Raw genomic sequence first — 6,753 nt, 5'->3', positions numbered from 1 at the left:
CTTTAACTATAGAGCCACAATAAAAACAAAATAGAATACAATATTACATTTCTAATAAAGAAAATCTACTTTTATCTCATGCTTTCACGTTTTAACTCGTTTTCTTCCCACCTGTGTTCTCTAGTTCTGAACAATGACAACAATTTTTACGTGAGAGTATTTGTGGCACACAACATGTGAGCCACAAAGCCGGTTTGTCAGTTAAACTTACGAAGCAACTGAAGAAATTGCAGAAAATGTCTTCAAGTGAAACACCAAAAAATAAACAAACTAAACAATTTATCAGTAACATCAGTGACAGTTATATTAGCAAAGATGTCTCCAATAGGGTTAAGCATTGTGTTTTGACAATAGGTTAATAGGTATTTGCTTCTATAGGATCTTCAAGTAAGGTATAGGCTTATTTGTGTCTGAGTTAAATGTATTTGGAAAAACTGAAAAAAGTAAGAGGAATCCATGGAGTTGCGTATTAGAATTATTTGGTTATAAAGTGGAATTGTGTCATTGTCGAATCAATAGGGAAATATAGTTAAAGAAAAACAGGGTGTGTTGTACTGGGTCAAATAGTTTGTGATGTGAATGTAATAAATCAGGTTCTCTTCCAGGATAGGACATGTAGGCAAGTCGAATAAGAATGTCCTGCAGTCTGAAAAGCATTCAAGGCACCGTAGTGTATGTTAAAATCCTAGTTATCTTTGTATCAAAAATGATTTTCACTTGGCCTAAAAAAAAAGTGAGTGCCTCATATGCTTGGCTGCCTCAGCACATTAAATTAATTAAAGAAAGCTTTCATTATTTTACTATGTGACATTTTGATAATGCCATGGTCTGTGTGGTGACGTTCAGCTGTACCCAGTTTTAAAAATGATGTCAGCCATTAAATGATATTCTCTCTCGGACACATAGGTCAAAGTCGAGTATTGTAACAATCATGTGAGCATTGGTTTAAAGGTGACCTATCATGCAAAATGCACTTTTGTACGTCTTTTCTACATGAATATGTGTCCCCGGTGTTCCAGGGAACTCACCAAGTGTCAGAAAACACAACCCTCTCTATTTTCCTCCATACCCAAATCTCTAAAAAAGGGGCTGCAACGGATCTGATAAAAACTGATCCAGATTTGAACACTTTACTGACGTCAGGAAAGTGGCGCTACGGCTATTGGGCCAACTCCCAAAATGTATTTCCTTTTTAATATGTTATTATTATGTATTACTAATGTATTATATTATTTTAATAAGGTTCCTTCTTTCATTGAATATTTGTTTAATTTTACATTTATTTTAAAAAATTTAAAATTATGTACTGCAAATGAAATCCCACATAGCCAGATTTGTAAGATTTCTAATTAATGTTGACCTTTTTAAAAATGTATTTTTCCAATTTCATGTATAAACACAAGAAAATATGAATTATTTTGGTTCTCAACCATCTTAAAAGTCTGCTGAAAATCAAAGGAAAAATGTTAAATTTAGAAAATTTCAAGATTCAAAATATGAATCACTATACAGATTGAATGGTTAAGAATCAACAGCATATAACAGGTCCTCTGCTATATAACACTAATGTCTAATGTACTAGTGTATACTGCATACTTCTGTATACTTATATAGCAAAATATGCTGTATTAATTATCATGCACCAATTGACGTGGTGAAGATTAATATTAATTGAATTGCAGATTGGACAGAGAAGTGTTATAGGGGGTGAATGAGGGAGAGAAGATATTCAGGTCCTTTTATTCACAGAACAAAAAAAGAAACTAGTCTCCCCAATTGCATGATCAAAGAAGGTTTAAAAAAGAGTCTGAAAGAAAAAGAGAGTGACATTTGAATCAAAGAAGGTGAATTTCAATGGCAAGGAGAGGAATGCTTTAGAAAACAGACAACACCAAAATGTCAGTAGTGTGCTAAAAACATCTCAAAACATATATTAGTGATCGCAGATTTTGCATATTTTAGAGTTCATAACAGGCATGCATTTGACCCCACAATGCATGTATGGACTATACAGTGTTTGAAAGCCATGGCTCATTGTTTGCACACACACAATGTGAGGAGGGGACTTTACATGAGTGATATGAACACATACCACATCTCCTCCCCACTTGCCCCTCTAATCTTGCCTCTCCCCCCTGCCCCTCACTGCTCTCCACAGCAAAGCCCCGACCCACGACAAGAGTGAGTCCCGCGGCCCCGCCACAGGTCGCCATGGATGTCTCCATGGTAACTGGAGGCCGAAAATTCTGCCCCCCTGTCCCTGCTCTACCTCTCCTGGCATGCCATCTCTGTCCTGAATACAGGCAAGGACACACACACACACACACACACGCTCACACACACACACACACACACACACACACACACACACACCACACACACACACACCACCCACACACACACACACGCTCACACACACACACACACACACACACACACACACACACACACACACACACACACACACACACACACACACACACACACACACACCACACACACACACACACACACACACACACAACTCAAATCAAATCAAATCAGGTTTTATTTATAAAGCACATTTAAAAGCGATTTTTGGTCGAGCCAAAGTGCTGTACATGTAATAAAAAACACATTACTACAAAACACAATAAACGACAATAAATTACAACAGATATAACTTAAAAAACAAAATAAGAATAGAACACACGGAAAAGTCAGAAGTCATGCTATGCTTTAGCTTCATCCCGTCCCATCTCCCTCTCTCTGTGCGACACCCTCATCCTCGTGCACCTGCCTCCCTCCGCCTTTCTCACTCCGTGCCTTTTCCTCGCTTTCTTCCTCTCTATCTCCCTCCTCCCCTTCATCATCTCTCTGTGGCTGCTTTTCTCGTGCCAGCTTGTTGAACTGTAACTAATACAGACAGAGAGAGAAGGAGAGGAAAACAGAGGGGCAGGGGTCGGGAGATATGAGGGGGAAAACACAAATCCTACCCAACTTACAGAAGATTTGATGATAATTTTAATGTTTGCAAAGACTCCTTATTCATTGGATAGCAGCACTTATTTTAAGTGAACGTGTGCAGGTCTTTGTTATTAGCAGACTACATTACCGCAAATCATCCTGAATTAGGAGACACAGAAATCTATCGTATAAAATACTATCCATGACGTTTGGATTTTGCTCCTGCTCTATAAAGCTCTTAATAGTCCAGTCCTAAATGATTCATTATATCTGAGATATGTCAAATGCACCCAGATCATCTTGCACTTTCTATGCCTTTTTTTATCACTCTCTGCTACACCTTTGAAGTTCCTTTGCACAAGTTGTGGTGCTACAAATAAACTTGAACTCACCAGTGTAGGTCCAGGTAATTTCCTCTGAAAAAGAACAAAAAGAGAAAAAACTTCAGAAAAACGTTTATCTTTCAGCCATTTAAAGTTCACTGTGGTTCAAAATAGATTTTCAACAAAGAACATTTTAACGCATCACAACAAATATTATATATTTCAAATCACTCTATAATATGTAAGACTTTCATCACTTCTTATCTACTGCTGCTCCTAACATCATTACAGTTCAATTAAAGTGCTCAAGAACTCAAGTCCAACAACTAGTACTCACATCGTAACACCCAAACAAATCCACAACATCAAAACAAAACTATCTAACATGACGCTGATTATTTCGTAGATGAAAAAGCTTACCAGCAGCAGGGGCCGTCGTCCACTGGAAACACAGAAGCATAAGAAGGATACAAAGACCCAAAGAGTCCATGTTAGCCCTTCTTGCCCATACACAGAAATGAATGAAAGTGAACAGGGAGATGAGGAGCAAGTGAGAGGGAGAGAGAGGGAGAGAGAAAGAGAGGGTAGGGGGGGATACCAACTAGGTCCAGTGATCCCACCGTCCACAGCTCTGCTAAACAGCGAGAGATTGGATGTTGCATTGCTGGCTCCACTCTGACACATGGGGCATCAGATCAGTTCTCAGCCAGAGAGAGATGGGCCGAAAAGTTTGAAGGGACGAACATGGAGAGAAATCATGGACACAAAGAGGGAGCAGTGGGTGAGATCTAATTCACTGTGAGCTGCTGGGAAACTGAGGGGAACAGGGCAGAGAGAAGGAGAGAATAAAGCGCTGGGAAAAAGAGGCTACTGCAAAATGGGGTACAAAAGATGGGGATGGAGGTCAAAAATGGCATGGATGACAGGAGAGGAATGTGTGAGAAGAAGGCGTTCGTCTGGTAAAAACATGTTTCTGAATTTTTGCTATAGGTGGGTTTTATGAACATACATTTGCATCATCAGAGCATTTAAAAAAAATTAAAAGGTGTATCTTACCTTTTATACAAAGACATTCTAAAAGGGACAATTGACATACTTCTAAACAACAAAAAACAAAGACTGAGAAAACTTAAATAACACAACAACCATTACCAAAAAAAAACTGTCATCGGATAATAAACATGTCAATAATAGACAAGTCAGTACACCAGCATTTCAACTAGGCCATACAAAAAATAACCATAATATGTATTCCACTTTAAACCAGTTAATTTCCTTTAATCTGGAATGAGTAGGAAATAACCTCATAGTGAATTGGAAGAATAGACCCCATATTCTTCCAAATATATTGGAAGGGCTTTTAAATGAAAGTCAGATGTTTTGAAGTTGTATCAGTTTAACAATACATTTCATTTATCCTTTTTTGTTCCCAAAACGTAACTAGCAAAAACTCAACATGGGAAAAAATAACTGACATAAAGAGAAGGAAAAAAGTTTTCCAAGTATGAATAGATGACTATGACGCGGTTAACAATATGTGAGCATTCAATTAAAGAGTGATCTTCCATTAATGTTGTTTTATTTGCAGAATTGTATTCTGTATACCGTTTTACGTCAGCTTAATTTGTCAATTACATTTTTCATATGAAATATAGCTAGTTAATGGACTACTTATGTTACGGACCTCCTTTATATACTGTTCATCTTATGCTGTTAATTGATTTCTCTATCTTATTTTACATTTGTAGATATTTGTAATTTTAATTGAGAGTGCTTTGGTACAATAATTGATAGTATATATTTCTGTCGTTTCTATACAAATAACATGGGATTTAAATTATTTTCAGTGGTCTGAAGAGGTCAAATGTGTTTTTGTCTGAAAAATACAATATGCGTTACTTATTTCTTACCTAGTTGTGACCCCTTGTGTTGGAAACCACTGTGCTGTAGCAAAGGGCATTTCAAACAAATGACGCTATACAATAATTGTGCTAAATGTTGGCCAGTCTATGCATTTACATATTTACATAACACATATTAAATAACAGATTAAACGTATATCATGTGTTTTAATTATGTTTGTGTAGTATGACAAGTCAGAGAAGTGTGAAAAAGGTCTGTTATATTCATTCTCAATTCTGTGCACGTGCAGATGCAGTGTATGGTATTTTTATTGTGTATGAACAATCAACTGCCATTGTTAGGATTGCATACATTTGCATCTTTCTGTGCAGGAAAATTATTTTGCATGTCGTTGTAGTCCTAAATTAAGTCGTATGTTATCAATTCACAGTTATTATTTGTTTCGATCAAAAGGTTACATAAACTGAACATAATGTGTATGCATTTATTGGACTAATCAAGGTTTGAATTAGACTGAATGCTTTGAGTCATTAAAGATGTGCAACGACTCTGACATATGGTTTGAACACGAGGGGGAGCCATCTCCACGTGACAGGTTTGAGGCGCATGCTTTATATACAGTCTATGGGCGCATGGCTTATTCGGAAAAATCCACCCTAAAACTGAATTGACACTCTGCCATCACTTCATAGTGTTGTAGTGATCACTAATTAACGGGGTTACATAATTCAATCCAGGAACTACAGGTTGGGGGTATTGTTTCCGCCCGGACATATATGTTGACGGTACCTCCGGGGTACCTACTGTGTGTGTTTCCCTTTCACTTTCTCTTCTCTTCTGCGGCTGCGACCCGACAGCATGTCAATTTCTGCTGCTCAATAAAGTGAGATTTGCACCTCCGATGTACCGCCTCCGTCTCCCTTCTCTCGGCACTACATTGGTGACCCTGACGTGATTCTCGCGAAGGTTCCGAGACTGAACCGAACACGGCAGAAAACTCTTGTTTTTCTCGAAATGCCGGAGATTTTTGGAGACCTCCGTGGCTGCCTCGTGCGCACAGACTGAGGCTCGGTGCGCCCCACGGAATGGCTGGGAACGTCGCTCACCATTCCCGCTTCGTCTCGGCGCTGGAGGGCAGCAGGCCTTCCTGCTACGAGGGGACGATGCACGACCTGCTAGGTATGGAGGGACCCGACTTCTGCCTCGTGGAGCTGGTTCTTCGGGACATGCGGCTGCATGTCCATGCTGCGCTAGCTAACTCGGCTAGTGTTGAGCCCCGCGCTTTGGCCGAAGATGCTGGCCGGTTCCTCCTGGCCGCCCCGCGATTTCCCCCTGAGGTGCTTGCCACTGCACGCTGCAGCACCTTCCCTGGTGGGGGCACGCCGCCTAGCAGAGGCTCCGGGGACGACGACGACGACAGCGACTACCGGCCGTCGAGAACGGCTAGCCACGACTGCTACCAGCTAGCAGCTACCAACGGCTAACGGCAGCTAGCCACTACAGCTGGCGGCTAGCAGCTACCGACGGCTATCGACGACAGCTAGCAACAGCTAACGACTAGCAGCTACCAGCGGCTATCAACATCCGACTGTTTTTTTTGTTTTTGTTTTTTGTGGTGCCG

General features: G+C 40.0%; 1 long non-coding RNA gene across 1 annotated transcript; it reads right to left on the bottom strand.

The window, feature by feature from the left end:
- Nucleotides 1-2,786: 2,786 nt before the first annotated feature.
- LOC117480168 lies at nt 2,787-3,824 on the bottom strand. Its single transcript, XR_004555640.1, has 3 exons — nt 3,690-3,824; nt 3,339-3,362; nt 2,787-2,895 (listed from the first exon to the last, which is right to left on the bottom strand). It is a non-coding gene; the product is annotated as an uncharacterized LOC117480168 (long non-coding RNA).
- Between the last annotated feature and the right edge of the window lie 2,929 nt (nt 3,825-6,753).

This window comes from Trematomus bernacchii, unplaced genomic scaffold (assembly GCF_902827165.1).
Source record: "Trematomus bernacchii unplaced genomic scaffold, fTreBer1.1, whole genome shotgun sequence".
In the NCBI taxonomy this organism is placed as follows: Eukaryota; Metazoa; Chordata; class Actinopteri; order Perciformes; family Nototheniidae; genus Trematomus; species Trematomus bernacchii.
This window is presented reverse-complemented; position numbering and strand designations above follow the sequence as displayed.